Source organism: Meriones unguiculatus, chromosome 9 (assembly GCF_030254825.1).
Source record: "Meriones unguiculatus strain TT.TT164.6M chromosome 9, Bangor_MerUng_6.1, whole genome shotgun sequence".
Lineage (NCBI taxonomy): Eukaryota > Metazoa > Chordata > Mammalia > Rodentia > Muridae > Meriones > Meriones unguiculatus.
Window position 1 is genome coordinate 109,284,369 of NC_083357.1, and position 23,321 is coordinate 109,307,689.

The following is a 23,321-nucleotide window of genomic DNA, read 5'->3' on the forward strand; positions in this document are numbered from 1 at the left end:
CACCAAAGTCACTTACTCCTCATTTCTTCACTATCTTATGCCTGTCAATACATAGTAATTCCATATTCACTTGGTAATAAATTACAAAGTGTGTCTTCCTGGCTTGGCTCAGTTTCATCTATAATGTTTTAAAGACATCTTGCCATCTTCATACAAGTTCTTTCCTCAATACCTAATCAGCACATAGTAATCCAAAAAAAATCCTTTAAATGCTGTGTCTTCAGGAGCTATGCTCCACAGCCTTATTAGGATAAGGTGTTTCACCAGCACCTTCTTAACACTGTCGACTTCCTTGTCATGCTGTATGGAAATGTACCTATGGTCTAATTTTATGGTTCACTTGCTAGCCTCCCACTAATGCTTCAATAGATCATAGACCTATGAAAGCCCACACTTGCTGCCAGGTACGTTTTAACTGCCCTATAAACTTCTGTTGAATCAATACTGAAATTCTTTTCTACACCTGAGGAGAGGAAGGATGCTTCTAAAAATTTATTAAAAGAATTAATAATGTCAAAAAAGAGTATCTGTTTCATCGGAGTTGAAATTAAACATGATGTCAAAAATTTGTATTAGAAGAAACAAGCTGTATTTTAATGTGTTATAACGCTGATTCCTTCCAAACAATACAACGATTTTCAATAGTTGTCATACTTCAATCAAAGTAATCACAGAGTGTTGAAACTTAACTTAGGTATACTCTAGAGAATGTCTGCTGCAAGCAGAGAATAAATAAGAGTGAATGTCACAACAAATTGCCTGAACGTAGAAACTACAGAGAGGTCATTCAGATCACAGAACTCATTGATCTCCTTAGGCATTTAGCACAACGGGGAATAATGCACAAGTACTTTACTGTTTCCTGGGTTCTATGGTCTGTCGGAATTTCAAAGTCAATCTTTTCAACTTGATAACAATAAAAAGGTGTTATATACTACTTAGTAATCAAAATGACATTTTCATTATTATCTGTGAGCTTTAAATATCTCATTTGGGAGTCTCCAACGGATTCAATTTCACTTGCATATTAACACAGTTAGTATAAATAAAGGCATGGAAGAGAATATTTCCAGAATAATTGAGGAATACAGTGTCAAATACAATTTTGCGGTATATGCTGTAAATGAATAAAATCTGTATTATCTTAAAGCCTGCCCTGGTAGAAACACTATATACATTTCGTAGATTTTATGTTGCAGTAATGAAGACAAGTAAACAGCATAACTAAAAATTATTTCATGACTATCCATGTGTTAACATAAAAAATACTATTTTACTTATATCAGAATTTTGCAAGCTAAAATCTGCAGCTTATATAATAACTTTGTGTTAAAGAAATGTTATCAAGTCGTAATATTATATCAGTTTTCTATAAATATCTTTCAAAATTTAAGTGTTGTTTGTTATATGCTACCTTTCATTTATATGTTCCACGTTTATTCACAAAGTAGGTGATAATGTGCTTTTATTACATTGAAACTATGTATTTTATATGGTTACGAGTATATTTAAAAGCACACAACACAATAAACTATTGCATTTTTATTTTACTGTTTACAAGTGCTGTCAGTTTATATCTTGCATGCATAAAATATGTTGAATTATTTTCAATGGATATATTTGTCCTTTTGACTCATATTAATATTTTAATACATTTAATTTTATGGCTAGACACTAAAAAATTATTTTTTTCTAAATTTTCTATAATAATGACTGACATGCCAAATTATGCCCCCTGGTACAACAATGCCAGGAATATCTTTGGAATTATCAATTATTTTCTGATTGTACTTAGAATCTGTTTTAAAATATGGAATTCCTACCTGGTATCACTCACTGCTCCAAGAACCCATGGCTGGCTCAAATAATGGCCCTACTGTGTTACTGCTATGATTGTGCTAAGTAGAGATACGATTAAAATACTCCTTGGTTTCTTATTCCTATAGATTAGTATATCTCTTTACCATAATTAAAAACAAAAACAAACAAACAAACACACCCTCCTTTTTTTTTTTTCCAGAGGCTAATGAGTAATGCAGAGTTCCACAACTGGTCAGTGTGAGTCATAAGAGATTTTTGTGGTGTCAGATCTACATACGACATCTACACAAAAATGCCTCCCCCAAAAGGAGGACAGTCATAAGTTTTAAAGTCAGAGCACATGAGTTTTGGAGAGAGCCATCATGTTTGGGAAGTGTTTTGGAGTCCTCTCTTCCAAGCTGAAACCTCTCCAGGAGGGAGCGATCTCTCAAGAGGCTTGAAAGGTAAACAGAAGGCAATGTCGGGGGAAGGAGGAACTTTCAGTATTCTTGAAGCCCCCTCCAAAAATGGTAGAAAATGAAAACAACTGCTGAGGAGGAGATACTGACCAAACAGCAGAGAAAGCTAGTATCTTGGACCTGTCACAACATGCCTGCATGTTTTCTTGGGTCGTAGCACGTGCCACAGTGGGACTTCGGTGATGCAGCTGCTCAGGGTAATGCCTTCTCTTTTCAGCACACCCTCAACACTCCTGCTAGTAATCCCCATGCAAACGCGTTAGTTCCCCAGTCGGACTTGAGTGCAGTTTTTATTTGATCTCTCAATACATACCCTTTCTGGGATGGGTAATTGTGTGTGTTGTGTAGCCTTAGGGAATCCTCTCACACAGCAAAAGATACCTGAGGAAAGGGGGAGGATAAATTGGTAATGGATTTAATTAAGAGCATGAAACTGTCGAATAATCAAAATGCTTCAGTTAATATTACTGAGCCTATTTTCTTGTACAGATGCATCCATTTATCTACAACATACAGATAGATATGTAAAAGAATTGCAAATTTTTGGTCCTGTTTCATTTTAAAATGTTATATTCCGCCAAATTACTCTCCAAATTGGCTATGAATTTTACAAATATTTCCATAGAGCAGAAAGATGGATATAATACAAATACTCTTTAAAGTCGGGTAATATCTGTTTGAAAGTGATAATAAACAGTATTGTGAAATTATATGCAATTACAAATTCTTTAAATGTCAATTTTTTGAATTAGATCATATATTTTCTGTAGTTCAAGCGATCGTTTTTACCAATAGAATATTGCAAAATATTGGGAGCCTGAAGGGCTCTCATTATATTGTAGTGTATGTTTTTGTGCCTTTTAATTTTTGTTCAAAATTATGGATCTCTCTCACATATTGTAAAACATTTTATTTACTATCCTGTTTTTTTTTTTGAATGGCTGAATTTATTTATCCATCTCACTATGCTGAATATTTAAGTGATTCACAGTAGCAGAACAGCCATCCAGACCTTGATATTATAACCTAACAATTAATTATCACTTATAACCTGTGTGTAGACTCAAAAGAGGTCCTATGAGAAAGTGTTTATTGCAACATCCCAAAGCAAAGTGTACTGAATGCAAATATAAACAGTCCTTTTATGTTTTAAGGCTATGCTATTGTAGGTTTTTGAATATGACTTTTGCCACTACCCTTACCTCAGCTTATCAGAAGACAATCAAAGATACTGGAGATTAAACAAAGTCTCACAAAAGAGGAAGAGATTTATATAAAAGTTATAATTGCTTACTGTGTTCTCACACAAAATTGTTTTTCATTTAAAAAATAATGCCCTGTTGTATCTCTCTCATTATTTAAAAGTTAGATTCCATTATTTAAGTCTTTTTGAAGTGTAAATGGAGTCTGTGAGACGAGTACATCAAATAAGTTCTCTTGAATACAAATACCAGTGAACTTTATGATACAAAATATATGACATGGACATAGAGCATGAAATTATAATCCGGCTTCATGTAAAGGCTATTGTTTAGAGTAGGAAGAACCTCAAAGTTACTCAATTAAATATGACAAATGTAGCAGCTGTGGTTGTTCATTCATTGATTCCCTCTCAAAGTATGCATCATTCCCATATTCAGGGTTCTGGAACATTAAGAGAGTAGGTTTGTCAACCCAAAATATTTCTTTTCTGAATTAGATTATATTACAGTTACAAATTTTCAGCAGATACAAATTGTAGAAAATGCCTATAGGTCTTTGCAGTTAGCCGTTTTCAGCAGTTACAAATTGTTCAAAATGCGTTCTTGAAACAAGCATCTATACAATTATAGGAAAGCATCCACACAACACATGAAATAAGGATATTTTGTAATAAACGTTGAAAGTTTCCCTTTACATTGAAAATCTCTTCTATATTATCTGATTCCATGTCTGACAGAATATTTCAGAGGCATATGTTAGGATTTTCAGTTTGGGCTAGTTGGTATCTCTTAAAAAGATTTAAAGTCCATATGTGTTGTTAGAAACTAAGACATATAAGTAGCAAACTCTAAATAGATAAGACAAAAAGGTTGGTTAATTTATACATTAAAAAAAACTAACAGAATAAGTTAACATAATATTTTGACACAATAAAGAAATAATCTACAAGTGCAAATATTCATTGATACTCTGTTAAGCAGAACTAGACATTCCTGAACTCAAGTGTATAAATTGCAGTGATTTTGACATATATATAAACTTTAAACTAATAATATGCTTTTATGTTTTACAAATTTGTGGAATTTTAAAGGGACTTGTATAAAGAGACCAATGAATTTTAAAATTAATTTTTGACACTGATATCCCATACTCTGAACATTTTAGAAACATTGAGAATGGACATAGATCTACATCTAAACCGTGTTTTAAAATTCATACTTACTTTAGTAGTCAAAATCTTTAAATACACACTATTTATTTACAGGTATTAAGTACATAGTATAGTGTTACATGTTGGCAACATTAGTATTTTAAAAGATACTTTAAAATCTAAAGTATTTTGATAAAGTATTGTTATTTTTAATATTTCATATATTGATGTGAAGATTTTCATAATGAAATTGACAACATAAATGATCTTGATATCCCTAAAATTTCACTATACATCCATAACACCACAAGATTATACAATGATACCTGATTGACATTTGATGAATAAGATGTCATTAATTGAGGCATGCTGTTAAATCTGTTAAATCCAGCACTCAAGGAGGCAGAGGCAGGCAGATCTCTGTGAGTTCAAGGCTAGCCTGTTTTACAAAGTGAGTCCAATATAGCCAAGGCTAAAGAGAGAAGCTCTGTCATGACTACATATTATAATGGATATAACATAATATGATATAATAAATATAATATAATATAAATATATAACCAAATCTTGAATTTGTAAGTATAGTAACAATTGTAAATGGCATTGTATGTCATGTATAAATGTTATAGTGAATTAAATAAAATAAAGCAAATCTATGTCAAGTATCACATATATTGTCACTCTAAATGGCAAGGCCAAAATTACACTCTTTCTGCCATTGAGGCTTTCAAAATTTGCGTAAGGTAGATTGTCTTCTACTCTAACACTTTACACAGCTCAAGAAATGCTTTACTTTTTCTTGACTTTTCTTGTGGTAGAGCAGTGGTTCTCAATAACTGGGTTGCACCCCGGTAGGCAATAAAAATGGCCTTTTTCAGTTCTGTGGCTGTCCTTGTGGACCTCCAGTTCTCTCCAGGTCTTACTATCTTCTACTTCTTTCATAAGATTCCCTGCAGTCAGCCCAAAGTTTGGCTATGAGTCTCAGCATCTGCCTTGGTACCCTGCAGGGTGGAGCCTTTCAGAGGCCATCTGTGAGGGGGGAGCAGCCTTATCAGGCCACAGAGAAAGACAATGCAGCCACTCCTGATGAGACCTGATAGATTTGGATCAGAGGGAAGGGGAGGAGGACTTCCCTTATCAGTAGACTGGGAGAGGGACAGGGTGGGGAAGAGGGAGGGTGGGATTAGGAGGGGAGAGGAGAGGGAGGTACAGGGGGGATACAAAGTGAATAAACTGTAATTAATAAAAATAAAAATAATTAAATAAAATAAAATGCCTTTTTTAACAGATATTTACATTAAGATTCATAACTACCAAAATTACAATCATGAAGTAGCAACAATAATATTTTTATGGTGGGGTCACCACAACCAGAGGAACCGTATTAAAGGACTGCAACATTGTACACATTTAAGCCAGACCAAAACCTAGCATGCAGAGGCGAGTTAGCAATTAAGTCTCATCCCTAACCTAAAAGTTATTGTCAGCTTACAGCTTTTGTTAGAGGGAGATTCAGCTGTCTTTAAGAAATTAGGGAGAAAACACCCTTCACAATAGCCACAAATAATATAAAATATCTTGATGTAACTCTAACAAAGCAAGTGAAAGATCTACAGAACCATAACTTCATATTGTTGAAGAAAGCAATCAAATAAGTTATCAGAAGATGGAAAGCTCTCCCATGCTCATTGATTAATAGGATTAACATAGTAAAAATGGTCATTTTACCAAACGCAATCTACAGAATCAATGCAGTCCCTATCAAAATACCAACACAATATTTTTAGAGAGCTTGAAAGAGGAAATCTCAACATCATGTGGAAAAGAAATTCTGGGATAACTATACAATCTTCACAATAAAATAACTTCAAAGGTATAGCCATTTCAAGCTGTGCTACAGAGCAATAGTAATTAAAAAAATCATGATTTTAACATAAAATGGATACTTTAAAGGCAAGAAAGGAATTTTTGAAGAGTTTGTGTGGTCATCAGTTTCTCTGTATTCTGGTAGTGATAGGTAACACTCAAAGACATATGATGAAACAGTATCACAGACAGATTGAATTCTAGCTCTGATTTAACAAAATAACAATTCTGCTTCCAAGATTAAAAAAAAATGTATTGGCTTCAAACATAAGCATGTACATTGAACATGCCCCAGTGAAAGTCCACAAATTTGTGAATGTATGGGTAGCACAAAATGGATTTCATGGGAAAGAAAAGGACACAAAGTTAAGTAATTAGGGAAGCAGGGCCAGGGGCAGGGGGGAATACAAGTAATGTTTGTCTTTCTGGGTCAGAGTTACTTCTTTAATTTTAATGCTTTGCAGATTATCCACTTATCTGAAAGTCTCTTGATTTCTTTTCATGCATATAAAAGAGTTTAATTGGAGTTACCTCACATAATTGAGTATTATTATCTCAGTATAACACAGGTCCCAAACAAATAGTCTTAGACCATGTGTGAGAGGCCTCCACAAAACGTATCAGTCAGTGTTGTCCTGTAGACTCCGGAGACAGCAGCAACTTTTGCTATTACTCTTAATTACTGATCATAACTTGATGGTAAAACTAATTATAGATAATATCACGTACATTTGGCACAGTGCATGAAAAAATGAAGTTGGTTTTGGCTGAGCAGTTGCTTCTGACTCTGTCTCAGTACTGGAAGGTGTTGTGCAGGCGGCTGGGAAGAAAATGTCTACAGCCTTATCCATCTTGGAAGGCTGTAAGCTGCAATGATAACTGGCATGGAAAGACATGGACACTGACTAGTAAAACAGTGTAACAAAATGTATGAGAGTAATTGGGTACTTCTTGCTTGATTATGAGGCCAGCTCTACAGCAGAAAATACATACCTGATATTGCAAATATGACCAAGAACCCATGGTTGAGCTACTTGGAGACTCTGTGTGTAAACCCATTAGCCTTTCTTTTTTAAATAGACTTGGATTAAACTGGCCTCTAAAGTCCCCTCTCTATACCAATAGATTGATAGAACTCCCAAATCTGACAAAAGTACGGCAGATTGAAACAAACACAGAAAATTCAGTCATCACAAGTCAAAATTCTGATAATAAGTGACTATGGATGACTCAGCTAGAAACAAGTCATCTATATCACGGCCCCATTTCAAGGCTCCAAGAACTCAGACAAAGAAGGAGTGGAAAGATTGGGACAACCAGAAGCCAGAAAGGACAAAAACAAAACTGTGATATATATAGGACATTGTACTCATAAATTCATGCATCCTGAGGTTATCTGCAAGTCATGTACAAGACCAAGCCAGTCAACATTCTAGCATCAAGTGGAGATGTGTCCACGAGTCCTTAACACAAACTGAGGATCTAAGAATAGTTGATGCTTTTTCAGGCAAGGAGAGATGGTTTTCTATAAGGGTGGTTCCTGGTAGGTATGTGGAAAAGAGAAATTTGAGTCAGTGGAATACTAAACCATAGTTCCATTGGATTAGCTGCCCTCTGTTTGAGCCTGTAGGCATCAGGCACACAAGTGATGTGTAAACACATAAAGAAGAATCTAGACAATGAAAGTTATTCAGTGTTAAAACATAAAAATGAGTTATAAAGTTAGAAGCACACAAAAGAAACTTAGTCTCACATTAAAGTGAAATAAACCAATTTGAAAATGTGTGTATTATATGATGTAAGTCTGCATACTTAGTGACTTTACAGAAGAGTCATAGTTATGTTGACAGTATTAAATGGGTGGCAAAGTATATATTTGTAGCAACAATTTTTTAAAGTCCATGAATTTGACAAAGAGTAAGATAGTATAGAAAGGAGGGATTGGAAAGGGGGGAAAAGGAGACTTAGAATGTAACTATAGATTTCATTATGTTTATCATATCTTATAGGTCTATATAAGTGAGTATATCCCATGTTTGATTGAGCGGACATGGGGTAAGATGATCAATCCTCATTTAGAAAGACAGATGGGATGTGCATTGAACGTATGACAGGAGTCTACTGAGTGCATTTGAAAGACTCTAACTAGCAGTGTTTTCAAAGCAAAGACTCATGACCAAACCTTTGGCAGAGTACAGGGAATCATAAGAAAGAAGGGGAGTTAGTCTGATGGGGAAAGGATAGGAGCTCCACAAGGACCAAATATATCTGGGCACAGGGTCTTTTCTGAGACTGACATTCAACCAAGGACCATGTATGGATATAACCTAGAACCTCCACTCAGATGTAGCCTGTGGTAGCTCAGTAACCAATTGGTTTCCCAAAGTGAGGGGAACAAGGACTATTCCTAACAGGAACTCAATGACTGGCTCTTTGGTCTCCTCACCCCCGAAGGGAGGAGCAGTCCTGTTAGGCCACAGAGGAGGGCTTTGCAGCCAGTCCTGAAGATACCTGATAAAACAGGATCAGATGAATGGGGAGGAGGTCCCCCCCATCAGTGGACTTGGAAAGGGGCACGGTGGAGATGAGGGAGGGAGGGAGGGACTGGGAGGGAATGAGGGATCAGGACACGGCTGGGATACAGAGTTAATAAAATGTAACTGATAAAAAAAAAATAAAAAAAAGAATGTAACTATATTAATTTATAAAATTAAAAGAAATTGTGAAATCATAGAACGAGGAGTGATTAGTAATATTAACAGAATATATTACTAATAGAAACAAAATAATAACCAAATATTACAATAATGGATGCATACTCATATATTTATCACAATACACATAGTATGTAAAACTAAAAGTGAACCTTAGAGTACACTGCAGATTTTGTGAAGAAATATACCAATATAACTATATCAATTATGACTAACATTAATTTAGGGCTGACAATAGAAGAAAGCTTATATACATTGGGATAGTATTCGCATAACAAAGTTGTGAAATTTTTATTGTGTCTATTAACTTTAAGTTTATTCTCCAAAAAGATACAGAGTAAATAATTAGAAAAAATTGACATGCAATTAAAATGATATACTAAAATGAATTATATGACAATAGCACAGAGTTATTAGTAATACCATTTGAAAGTTCTTGCATTAAATTTTGTAAAATTCATTTATTTTTATTTTGTACATATGAGTGTTTTGCTCTCATCTATGTTCTTGCACAATGTGTGTTCCTATTTCATATAGAGACTGAAAGATCCATCTTCCCCTCATAATATACACACTTCTTTAATATTGGAAGTGCCATGATTATTTATCATATTCAAAGCACAAGTGAAGCACGAAGAACCTAGATATACTCAAGCCATATTCTTGAAGTATGCTATTGATCTAGAATAGTTAAAATAAATGATTAAAATTCATCCATAGCAACTCGGTATGAAAGGCAAGTGCAGTAGTAGGTGCAATTTATTCTCTCGATGATATGCTCCGATGTGAGTAACATTCAGGATAAGTACATGTACTTAAAACATAGCTTGATTCTCATATTTCAATTATTTTTTCTCTAGCGCAAGGAATTGTTTGTTGAAGAAAAACAAGAAGGTTTTGCCTTCAGAGAGAGTGATAGGATCTCTGTCTCTGTCTCTCTGTTGGTCTCTATCTCTGTCTCCCTCTCTCACTGTCTCTCTCTCCTCTTTCAACTTTTAGATGAGATGTAAACTTTTTTCTACTGCTTCAGATCTGTTTCTATCTGCCTCCTGCATTGTTGCTTCCCTGCTTCCCACACTCATGATTATGAGGTTTTCCCTCTGAAACTGTAAGCAGGCCCAATTCACATACTTTTATTTCAAGTAATTTTGGTCATGTTGTAGCCACCCAGCAATAGAAAAATAAATAAGACTCATGGTTGTATGCTTTATCATTTTCTCTTCTTTTTCTTTTACCTATTAGTTGTTTTTCTATTTTATTTTATTTTAGAGTTAGGGTGTTCTGGACAGATTTGACTGTCCAAAAACTTGTTATATAGACTAGATATAGACTAGCCTGGGCTTGAACAGACGGATTCTCCCTCCTTTCCTCCTCAGGTGCTGGGATTAAAGGCTTTGCCACTACAGCAAGTTCATTTACTTTCCATCATTAACAACAGTATTCAGATTCTAGCTCTCATAATCCACACAACATTTCTAACTTTTAAATACATATTTCCTATGTTTAGTTGCACTAATTTCTGATTCATGAGATCAGAAGCCACGCTGATAAAACGTTTCATAGCTAAATCTATGTCAAAACACTCCTTTCTCTCTAAGTTGTAAAACAAAATATGTGACTATCAAATATATCTTTAATCCTCAATCTGTTCCCTTTCTTTTTTTTTTTTAATAAAATCCATAAAGAACTTTTATTTAAGTTCTTAACTCTTCAGCATGGTGGTCCTTTTGTTTTAATAATCAGCAATATTTTAGTGAACTTTCAAGCATACATTTGAAAATACAATTCTTCAAGTTTTAAAATTAAAAAAATTAATTTGAAAATATTTAAGAGATGTAAATGTAAATTTTACGTATATACTTAACTCCCTTTCTTTGCAGGTCTGACCTTCTTTCAGAAACACTTTTTTTTTTTTTTTTTTCTGGCTTGGAGAATTTCCTTGAGCATACTGATGATATTCATGTGCTAGATGGGATTGACTTTCTATTTTTCTTCAAAAATGCCTTCATTTGTACAGAGTATTTTGAAGGCAGAGGCTGGAGGAACACCATGAGGAAAAATCAGAAGCCCTCCTATATACCAAAGACAAAAAAGCTGAGAAAGAAATTAGGGAAACAACACCCTTCACAATAGCCACTAATAACATAAAGTACCTTGGTGTGACCCTAACCAAGCAAGTGAAAGACCTGTTTGAGAAAAACTTCAAGTCTCTGAAGAAAGAAATCGAAGAAGATATCAGAAGATGGAAAGATCTCCCGTGCTCATGGATTGGTAGGATTAACATTGTGAAAATGGACATACTGCCAAAAGCAATCTACAGATTCAATGCAATTCCCATCAAAATACCAACTCAATTCTTTACAGACCTTGAAAAAAAGATTCTCAGCTTCATATGGAGAAACAAAAAACCCAGAATCTCCAAAACGATCCTGTACAACAACAGATCATCTGGAGGTATCTCCATTCCTGATCTCAAGCTGTACTACAGGGCAACAGTAATAAAAACTGCATGGTACTGGCATAGAAACAGAAAGGAGGATCAATGGAACCTCATAGAAGACCCAGAAATAAATCCACACACCTATGAATACTCGATATTCGACAAAGAAGCCAATTCCATTCAATGGAAAAAAGACAGCATCTTCAACAAATGGTGCTGGACCAACTGGATGTCTACATGCAAAAAAATGAAAATAGATCCATATTTATCACCCTGCACAAATCTGTTCCCTTTCAAGCTTGCTCTGGTGTGTTATTTATTAATAAAAAAGAGCAGTTTGAAAAATATTGCAATTTTGAAATTGTTAACTAGCAGGAGTCTCAGGAGCCTCATGCTTCAGATTTCAAAGATTTTGTGAAACCACTGAAGAAATGCATCACTACCATGATGATCATGAAACTCAGCAAAGGATGACAACAACAACAACGAAAAGAACATTTCACAGCCAGAGAGATCAATAAGAAATTTTGTTTGTTTGTTTCTTTGTTTGTTGTTGTTAACATTCTATCAACCAAAGGCTCAGTGAAACCTTGCATTTATAATTCAGAGGTAATTTTTGGAGGCTAGAATATATTTTTGTTTTATGTGTCTCCAAATTTTAATAGAGACTCTGATTTGTAAATTTTAGCCTGCTGGAAGCAGTTGGCAATCAGAATAATACAGAGGAAGGTTTTAAAATTATATTTGAAGTTTTTTTTTTTTTAAGCCCGAGTAGAAGTCCCAGACACATTTTCTTAAAACACTGTTTAGAACATTGCAATGGTAAATTGTGACAGCTCCCATATTTTCTAATCTCTGTACTGAAAACTCATAAATTTACTAATCTTAATCATTTGTTTCAGAAGAGTAAAGGCTAAACAAAGGATGAATACTGAAGGGTGACATTTTCTGTCTCATTTCACTATGCAGCATAAATTATATATGAAGAAACCAATTCTCACTCCAAAGAAGACCTTTTTCACACATGCTTATCCAGTATTTCCCTCGGTTTCCATCTTCCCTCAGAGAACTATTGCAGCTCTTTGTGCTGCTGTATCTGAAACCTATACTTTTCAGTAGTTTCTCAGACATGTAATCTATTTATGATGGAGTATTTCTCCCTAAAGAATGAACATCTGATGCAGCAATAATCTTATTTTATGACTTTCATACAATGCTGAAAGACAGACAGTAGTTAGGCACTGCTCTACCCATTACTGAGAGGGATTTAATATTTGTTAAATAATCTGCCCTTATAATTTACCCTTCCTTAAGAATAATAGGTTTTCTTATGCAATTTTCTTATGTACTCTGTGTTGTACACAGTCTCATTGCCATTCCTCATGGACCTCGTTAAGCCTTCCAATTCAAGTTCCCTTTTCCACTTTCATATAATCTGTTCTCCTGTGCCTCCTCCACAGTAAACAAAGCTTTGGATTTCCATCTCATGTTATTTATTTCTTTCTTCCTTCAATCTACTCCTATGAATAGATATAAGAATAGAAGTTATCATCTACATTAGGGGGAAACATGTTGGGCTTAACTTTCTCAATCCGAGTTATCACATATGTTTTCTAGTTTCACCTATTTTCTTGCAAATATATGGTTCAGTGAAATTACACTATGTACAGGTATCACAGAGATTGTTTCTCCTCATACTTTAAAGGAAACTTTAATAATACAATCATTATTCCTAAGAATTAACCTTCTTTATTGCCTGCAAGTTTATCTCACATAATGTGATTCTCTGATATACTGTAAATACGTACTAAGGAATCAGGAACAGGTACATCAGCATATAATAATTATTACCTAGTTAACAAGTAATGCAACACATTTATGAATTCCCAAGCATTCACCTGGATTCGTCCATTCTAATTTATCAACCAAGATATTTTCAATTATTTAGCATAACTTTTTTCAATGCTACATGATAGTTTTGTGAATGTGTATGCAAAGTTTTCAAATATTTACTTTCAATAATTGTAAAAATATTTTATATTATTTATTTTTAATTTTCTTCATTATTATTTATTACAGTTTATTCACTTTGTGTCCCAGCTATAGCCCCCTCCCTCATCTCCTTCCAGCCACACCCTCCCTCCTTCTTCCTACCTGAGTCACTCCCCTAGTCTACTGATAAGGTGGAGTCCTCCTCCCCTCTTATATGAGCCTAGTCTATCAGGTCTTATCAGGAACCTCTCTCTCCATGACCTAGTTAGGCTACCTCGCCCAGAGGATATGATCAAAGACCAACCACTGAGTCCATGTCAGAGACAGCCCTTGCTCTCCTTTCAGGGAACCCCCATGAAGACTGAAATACCATGGGTTATATCTGTGCAGGGGGTCTAGGTCCTCTCCATGTATGGTCCTTGGTTGATTCATCAGTCTCTGCAGTACCTCTCGAAACCAGATTTTATAGCTCTGTTGGTTTCCCTGTGGACTTCCTGTCCCCTCCTTGTTTTCCTATTTCCCCCTTTTTCCATAAGATTCCTGCACTCTGCCCAAAGTTTGTCAATGAGTCTCAGCATTCACCTCAATACCCTAATGGGTGGAGTCTTTCAGAGGCTATCTGTGGAAAGCTCCTGTCCTGTTCCCTGTCTTCTACTTCTGATGTCTCTCCTGATTGCCCTTCTGAATGGGGATTAAGCATCTTCCCCTAGGGTCCTTTTTGTGGTTTAGCTTCTTTAGAACTATAGATTTCAGTAAATTTATCTTATATTATTTGGCTAACATCTACTTATAAGTAAGTATATACCATGTGTGTGTTTGCCTCTGGCTTACCTTACTATGGATGATCTAGTTCCATCCATTTGCCTGCAAATTTCATGATTTCCTTGTTTTTAATTGCTAAGTGTCTACAGAACTTTTCAACAATATTATGAGATTCATACTATCTTTGACAAAATAACTCAAATGATGTTTTTTTCTTCTTTACCTGAAGTGCTTAAAATATATGTCAGGGTGTGTCATTCACCTAAAAATATTTTTAGGTGAATATTCATACCTCATCTGAACATACAGCTAGCACATTGTTTTGCATATTATATATGATTTATATAATATAAAAATTCATTTCAGAAAAATCACTTCACTGTTAAGTATCTTCTTAGATGTAGATTTATATTAAACATTTTATATACTGAAAGAAAAGTCTTTTATTCATATTTTTGTTTATGAAATTGTGGTCAGAGACAATATTTGGCATTTTATATTTATTCACTTATTTCTATTTTGAAGCCATATGACCTAAGAATAAAGTTTAGTCTTTAAATAGTATCTTGTAAGGGCACACTTCTTTATTTTACTGGGTGATTTGAAGCAGATTCAACTCACTTATTTCTGTTTGCTTTTTTATGGAGCAAATGAAAATCTAGAGAGCTTTTAATTCCGAGAAAAATTAGAATATTTGTAGTTTGTAAATATAAGTATGAATTGTTTGGAAAACAACTTGTCCAAACTATACACGACTAATAAGAACACAGTCTCGGATATATTCCAGGAGAGAAGAGTTTTCTTTCATTTTGTTTATGCTTTTTTTTAACTATTTTAAAATTTTTTTATTAATTACACTTTATTCACTTTGTATCCCCCCATAAGCCACTCTGTCTTCCCCTCCCAATCTCACCCTCCCTCCCCTTTCTGCATGCATGCCCCTCCCCAAGTCCACTGATAGGGGAGGTTCTCCTCTGCTTCTTTCTGATCTTAGTCTATCAGTTCTCATCAAAAGTGGCTGCATTGTCCTCTTCTGTGGCCTGGTAAGGCTGTTCCCCCCTGAGGGGGAGGTGATCAAAGAGCAGGCCAATCAGATTATGTCAGAGGCAGTTTCTCTTCCCATTACTATGTAACCCACTTGGACACTGAACTGCCCTGGGCTACATCTGTGCAGGGGTTCTAGGTTGTCTCCACGAATAGTCCTTGGTTGGAGTATAAGTCTCTGGGAAGTTCCCTGTGTTCAAATTTTCTTGTTCTGTTGCTCTCTTTGTGGAGTTCCTGTCCTCTCCAGCTCTTACTATTTCCCACTTCTTACATAAAATTCCATTCACTCTGCCCAACACTTGACCATCAGGCTCAGCATCTGCTTTGATAGTCTGCAGGGCAGAGGCTTTCAGAGGCCCTCTGTGGCAGGTTCCTTGTTTGTTTCCTGTTTTCTTCTGGCTTTCAGAGGTCCTCTGTAGCAAGTTACTAGGTTGTTTCCTGTTTTCTTCTTCTTCTGATGTCCATCCTCTTTGTCTTTCAGGATGGGGATTGACTGCAGACTGCAGTGACTCTTAGGGAGTTTGTAGAGTTTTGTGACATAGGATACAACTGGAGAGGGGCCACCAGAGCAAAGAGAGAATCATCTACATATTGACACAGATAATTTTTCTCTAAGTCATTTAATTTTATACCCAAATGTATGTGAGTTTTATAGGTTAATTTAAATTGTTTAACATATTCAACCTACTTGCATAACATGAAGACTGTGAAACAGTTAAAAGTATAATTTTTATTTTATGCTGTCATTTCTACCAAGAGAGTTTTGGACCATCTGAAAAAAATAATAATCAATGCATATGAATGTACAAATATTATGTATTAATCAAGAAGTACAAAATGATACATATCTAGTTGCATGTCAATTCGCCTACATTTCTGATGGGTTGGATAAGAATGATAAGGTGACCCTAAAGCCACAGGCAGTATATTTATACTTACATACATATTCATATAGTTTTAACTACTGCACAGGCTTTATATTATGCAAGTAGGTTGAATATTTTAAATAATGTAAATTAACCTATGAAACTCACATACCACAAGAAGAGCAATAGAACCACAAAATCTGGGCACTGATTTCTGAGACCAATACTCCAGTCAAGGAAGATGCATGGAGATAACCTAGAAACCCTGCACAGATATAGCCCATGAGAGCTCAGTGTCCAGGTGGATTCCCTAATAAGGGGAACAGAGACTGTCTCTGACATGAACTCAGTGGGGCCTCTTTGATCACCTCTCCCTGAGGTGGAACAGCCTTACCAGGCCATAGAGGAAGACAATGCACCTAGTCCTGATAAGAAGTGATAGGCTAGGGTCAGATGGAAGGGGAAGAGGACTGCCTTTATCAGTGGACTAGGGGAGGGGCAAGGGAGGAGATGAGGGAGGGTGCTATATCTGGGATACAAAGTGAATAAATTTTAATTAATAAAAAATAAGGAAAGAAATAAAGAAAATTGATAATTTAAAATATGAGTGAATAAAGAAGTATAAATAGCAAAATAAAAATTAAGGTGTTTATTAGATGCTGGTGGAAAACTGGTTCAACAATCACTGCTACTTTTTGCATATGACTATAGCAGAACTAGACTTTAGACAGGAAGATAAAATGGAGGTAGCCTATGAAGTTTCAAGAGCAGCATCAGATAATGGATTTGTAGTAGTTTTACATTTCTTGAGCATTGAGAGTTTCAGTTAGCTTTGATTTAGAATTACATAAAGGGTAAAGTCTTTAGGGCAGTTTCATGTGTACTAAGAGATTACATTGTGTTATAACTTTATGCAAAGCCAAGTCTGATACCAGCAATTCCTTATCTGCTCTTTTAGTTATAACATGGTCAGTGATTTATAATATGGGCATTTCAAAATGTTAAGATGGGAAATAAAGGAAAAAAATTGTATATATCTTGTGAGGTTCTTCTTCCATTTTATAATTGATGTATTTGAATTTGGTGAAAAGTTCAAACCAGTTTACTGTTAAAAAAAAAAAAAAAGTCTTACTTGTAAAGTTCTGCTCTGTGATCTGGCCAGCCTCAAAAAGGTCCACCTCCTCTGTGGCCTGGTAAGGCTCCCCTCCCCCGCTCAGGGGTTGGTGATCAAAGAAACAGTCACTGAGTTCATGTGAGAGACAGTCCCTGATCCCCTTACTAGGAAACCAACTTAGACACTGAGCAGCCATGGGATACATTAATAAAATGTAACTGATTAGAAAAAAATAAAATTAAAAAAAAAAAAAAACAACAAAAAAGAAATTTCCCCTTTTCTATATTTTTCCTGGTTGTTGTTGAATTTACAATGTAAACATAAATTAAACTGTGTAGACTTTTCTCTCTTGAAAAGTAGCAGTATTATTTTCAAAATAAGAAATGAATTGACAACTTTAAATTCTAAGTGTTAAGTCCTCAGTTATATTTTTCATTTGTGGAAGAGAAAAGTAGCAAATATTTTAAGCATTTAGATTTTATATTAAATTTTAAAATGAAAACAAATACTATGTTCCATTTCTCTGGAAATTAAATTTTGTTGCTATTTTTAACATACCAAAAACACATGATCAGAATTTTATAATTGATTCTTAATTCATCTTAAATATCTTTATTAAAGCTAACATTTAATCATCTAATATCTATACATTACATTATGATAAGCTCAGTATTGATATAATCCTTTAAACTTTTTATTTTAGGTGCAGTAATTTTTGCAAATTTCCATGAACCATGGGATATACAGTGAATAAATTGTAAATAATAAAATAATAAATAAACAAATACAGTTTAAAAAGAAGTGCTTGAAAATGGCCTCTGCTTCACAAAATCTATCCAGTTTGGATATTAATTGGTGCATTAATTTTGTGGATTTTCATTAACCTACAGATATCTTGCTATTTCCCATAAGATGAGAAAGGGACCGCAGGAATGTGAGATGAATTTTCGTGAAAGGCCCTGTGCTCTGCTAAGGATATTCCTGTAACAAAGCAAGTCAAATCACATCTGCCTGCCTAGATCTTCTAGGTGCATTTTCATCTCCCACAGCAATTAACTTGAAAGAGTTTAGTCTCTTAAAACAGAACAGAAATAACTCTATTCCATAGGATCCAAAACCTTGACTTTCTCTAATCAAGAGGTGTAACCCTATTCACAGCCTTCTGTTGGGCAAATTCTGTGACTATCACGACCACAATATTGAAAACTGTAGATGGGTTACCTCACTCAGGATGATCTTTTCTAGTTCCCACCATTTGCCTACAATTTTCATGATTTCCTTGTTTTTAATTGCTGAGTGATATTCCATTGTGTAAATGTACCACACTTTCTGTATCCAACCTTCCACAAAGTGATATCTAGTTTAATTCTGGATGGTGGCTATTACAAATAGAGCCGGTACAAACATGGTTGAGCAAATGTCCTTGTATAGTTGAGCATGTTTTGGATATATGCCTAGAATTAGTATAGCTGAATCTTTTTTGTAATTTTAATTTTATTTTTATTAACTACTGTTTATTCACTTTGTATCCCAGCTTTAGCTCCTTCCCCCATCACCTCCCAATCCCACTCTCTCTCTGTTTTCTTCTCCTATGCCACTTCCTTAGGCCAATTATAGGGTATGTCTTCCTCCTCTTCCATCTGAGCCTAGTCTATTAGGTTTCATTAGGACTGGCTTCACTGTCTTCCTCTGTGGACTGGTAAGGGTGTTCCTCCCTCACGTGGAAGCAATCAAAGAGCCAGCCCATGAGTTGATGTCAGAGATGGTCCCTGGTCCTATTACTGGAGTAACCTCTTGAACACTGAGCTACCATGGGTACTTCTGCGCATATGTTCTAAGTTATCGTCATGCATGGTCCTTGTTTGGAGTATCAGTCTCAGAATAGTCCCCTGTGCCCAGGTAGCACTATTCCTAATGTCCTGAGGAATCACCGGATTGATTGACAAAGTGGTTGTACAAGATCACATTTCCGCCATCAATGGAGAAGGGTTCCCCTTTCTCCACATCTTCTCCACCATGTGTTGTCACTTGAGTTTTTGATCTTAGCCATTATGGTGGGTGTGAGGTGAAATCTCACAGTCATTTCAATTTGCATTTCCCTGATGACTAAGGGAGTTGAACATTTCTTTAAGTGTCTCTTTGTCATTTGATATTCTTCTGCAGGGAATTCTCTGTTTAGCTTTGTACCTCATTTTTTAATTGGATTACTTGGTTTGTTGCTGTTTAACTTCTTCAGTCTTTATATATTCTGAATATTAGTCCTCTGTCACATGTAGGATTGGTGAAACTCTGACATGAACTCAGAGGCAGGCTCTCTGATCACCTCCTCCTGAGGGATGTAACCTTGCCAAGCCACAGAGGAAGATGATGCAGCCAGCCTTGATGAGACCTGATAAGCTAGGATCAGACAGAAGAGAAGGAGGTCCTGCCCTATCCGGGAACTAGAGCATATTTCCCCTATCAGGGAAAGAGCATAGAGGGAGAAGTGGGAGGGTGGGTGAGACTGGGAGGAGACAAGGGAGGGGACTGCAGTGGACTTACAAAGTGAATAAATTGAAATAAATATATAAATAAAATTAAATTTAGAAAAGAAAGCAGCAGATGTAATTGGAGTTCTAAAATCAAACATTGAGAAACACTGTCTGAAGTCACCTTTGTACTGTGAAGATATGTGCCAGCATGACAGAAACCACTGTGAGAGGAAGCCCAGGTTACTCATAAATTATAGAAGAGAGAGTGAAGGACACTTGGCAATGCTGAGGTATTTTAATCATTTGAACTCACAAAATGAATGAGTATCACAGTTCTCTTAATGATACTACTGTCAGGGTTGGTCCCATCTGGAAAAAAGGGAATTTATGAAAAAAATAAAGATCACCTCTCAAACTTCAACAGGTGCACATTTCATTTTAGTTTCTCTTCTAAAAATACTTTCAGCTACATATTTTACAAGTAAATGAAATATGTATTAACAACATATAAAATAATGCATTTATAGCCCTAATAAACAAGGCTTATGCAGATATAATTCAGCTGCTGCATATTGTATATATTTTGTGTTAAATATTTCACAATTTTTAAATACATTATATTTCTTGACCTCCATACCTGTAGTATAGGCTATTTCAGTGTTTTAATATAATTAGGTCATTATCAAATTACACATTTGTGAATAAAATTTAATTGGTGTCATGAAGACACTGGCAGAAACATAGACCAACATGTTTATGTGTGTCTACAAAGTCAAAATTTACAAAATGAAAATAAATGTATAAGCTACAATGCTTCCTTAGCAGTTATATGTCAAGTAGTCCTAATATTTATTGGTATCACAGCTAGGCAAAAACAGGTCCTTTTTTTCTAAACTTAACCACAAACATTAATGGACAGATCACAAACATTAACCACAAACATCAATCTCCAATCCATGAACGTCTCTCTGTATGTACACGAGTGAATATGTATATATACGTATGTATGTATGCATATATTTATATGTACATGTACAAATATAGATATATGTGTGCATATATGTATGTATATACACAGATACAAACATAGACATACACAGAAAGAGAGAGATAAATGCTGCAGAATGGTTAAAAAAGTGGCTCAAGAAGGCTTCCCAGAGTTTAAAGATTTGAAAAGATTCCTAGGTGAGAGACAGAAGTAGACATTAGGTAGGATGCCTAAGAGGATCTTCTGAGGAGGGAGACACGGTCACAGGTCAGAGTAAAGCATAACCTCAGGATTGAGCCATGTTATAAGAAAGATTTGTAAGTTTATGGAGATTCTCAGGGCTATGGTCAGCACAGAATCTGTAAAATGGGTGAGCAGGTAACCTAAACATGTCCCTGGAGAAGACTGATAGCCCCTTCTTCAGCTATCATTAATATCAGGTGGGCAGCTTTTCATTTAATGGTAAGTCCTATGTTTAACCCACATTTTAGAATCACTTTCATGTGTGTCAGTAGTAATCACAGAATCTTGTAGAAGGCTAGTAATTCTAAATTGGAGAATTTAAAAAGAGTTAAATTTTAACAATTAGAATAAACAGTATATTTTCAGCAAAACTGAAGATAATACTTCATGAAAACAGAATTTTTGGAGACATAGATGACTAGATCAGGGTGATGACTTTGTTATCTTAAAAGGTTTAGGCAGAATCTTGAGCTTTCGTTTTGCTAGGATTGCATACTAAGAAATTCAGCTTGAGCACAGGAGGACTGGTATTGCAGGGAATTTCTGAATCCTCACACACAAAGAGACATATTTTCTTTTTTGTCTGTTTTATTCTGGCAGGTCTGAAAAGTCCACCAATAGCCTGAGGAATAAAATCACCAAACATTATTAAATTCCTCCCAGGAAGAAGGTGTGTTCCTTGGGGAAGTCAGTACTACTTAATTGGAGCATATTTGACAAGTCTTGCAAATTCTGATAGACTAATTCAATCTCCGTGTTTCTAGTGGCCTTTGAAAACATTAATAATGCTTCAGGCATCTCCTTACACCTCTCTACATAAAGCTGACAAGAACTAAAGTCATATTTGAATGACTGAGCTTGAAGCCTCAGGAAAAAAAAAAAAAAAAAAGGTTCCTAATTTGTAGAGCATACTTGAGTGGCAATAAACTAACTTTGAGGACACAAACAGGATGTAAGTTTGAGAAATTATCCAGTCATTTCCCAGAAAGGTGTATTTCTTACCTGCACAATTAAAAGTTTAATACATAATGCTATAAAATAACATACTTTTAATATAATATTCACAAAACAGCAATAATGAGCTTATGTAAAAATACAATTCTAGACCACCAATTCTGTGAAAATCTAGGCAGTAATCCATGAATTCAGTGATTTAATTTTTTTTCTCTTAGTAGTAATCTTTGTTATGATGTTATTAAGTGAACGATTTGTATCCTCATACTAAGACAACACTCACTGCATTAGTTAGTTTTCTATGTTTGGGATAAAGAAGACTAAATGCAACATAAAAGAAAGGTATTATTTGGCAAACACTGCTATATCACAAATCATCAGTGCAGGAAACCAGGTCATTAACTCAAGGTTGGAACCTAGAGACAAGTGCTGAAGTAGATGCCATGATGGAATCTGCTTGGCTTGCTCTCCAAGACTTGCTGGGCTAGCTGTTTTATACAGCTCAGTAACATTTTCTAAGGGTGGGTGGTGCTGGCCACAGTCAGCTGGGCCTTTCCAAATCAATCACTAGTTTAAAAAATACCCAAATAAAAACTGGGTTAGAGACCAATCGGATGAATTTTCCCTCCTCCAAGATCACTTTAGCTTGTGCCAATTTGACAAAAATGAATAATAAATAAATAAATATGTAAATAAAATTAAACCAATAAAGCAACCAAACAAACAAACAAACAAAACAGTGGCCAACAACCATTTTATCGGGACCTTTCTAGAGATGGTGGAAAATTTGCGTATTCTCTAAGAGATCAAATCTATGCAGTTTTCATAATATTCAAATGTGTAGATATAAAAGATAGCAATGTGTTGGGTATTTATACTAATCGTAAACTCAAAGATATGCTTACATTTGTGATATTTTTTACTTACTGTTAATGAAGAATGTCACCTTTAAGAGGCAACACTTTTGTCTACTTATTTCTCCACAAATATTCAACTTTTTAGGCAATGGTGAGTACTTTTCTGCTATGGATATTAATTTACTTAAATTAATTTATCATGATTTATGCTTACATATTTGGTAGGATAATAAGACTTTTTCAAATTTTGAAAATCAACTATTCGTTATTTCTTTAAATCATTTGAAATATCAATATTTTTGTTTTTTTTGTTTGTTTGTTTGTTTTTCTGAGACAGGATTTCTCTGTGTAGCCTTGGCTGTCCTGGTCTCACTGTTT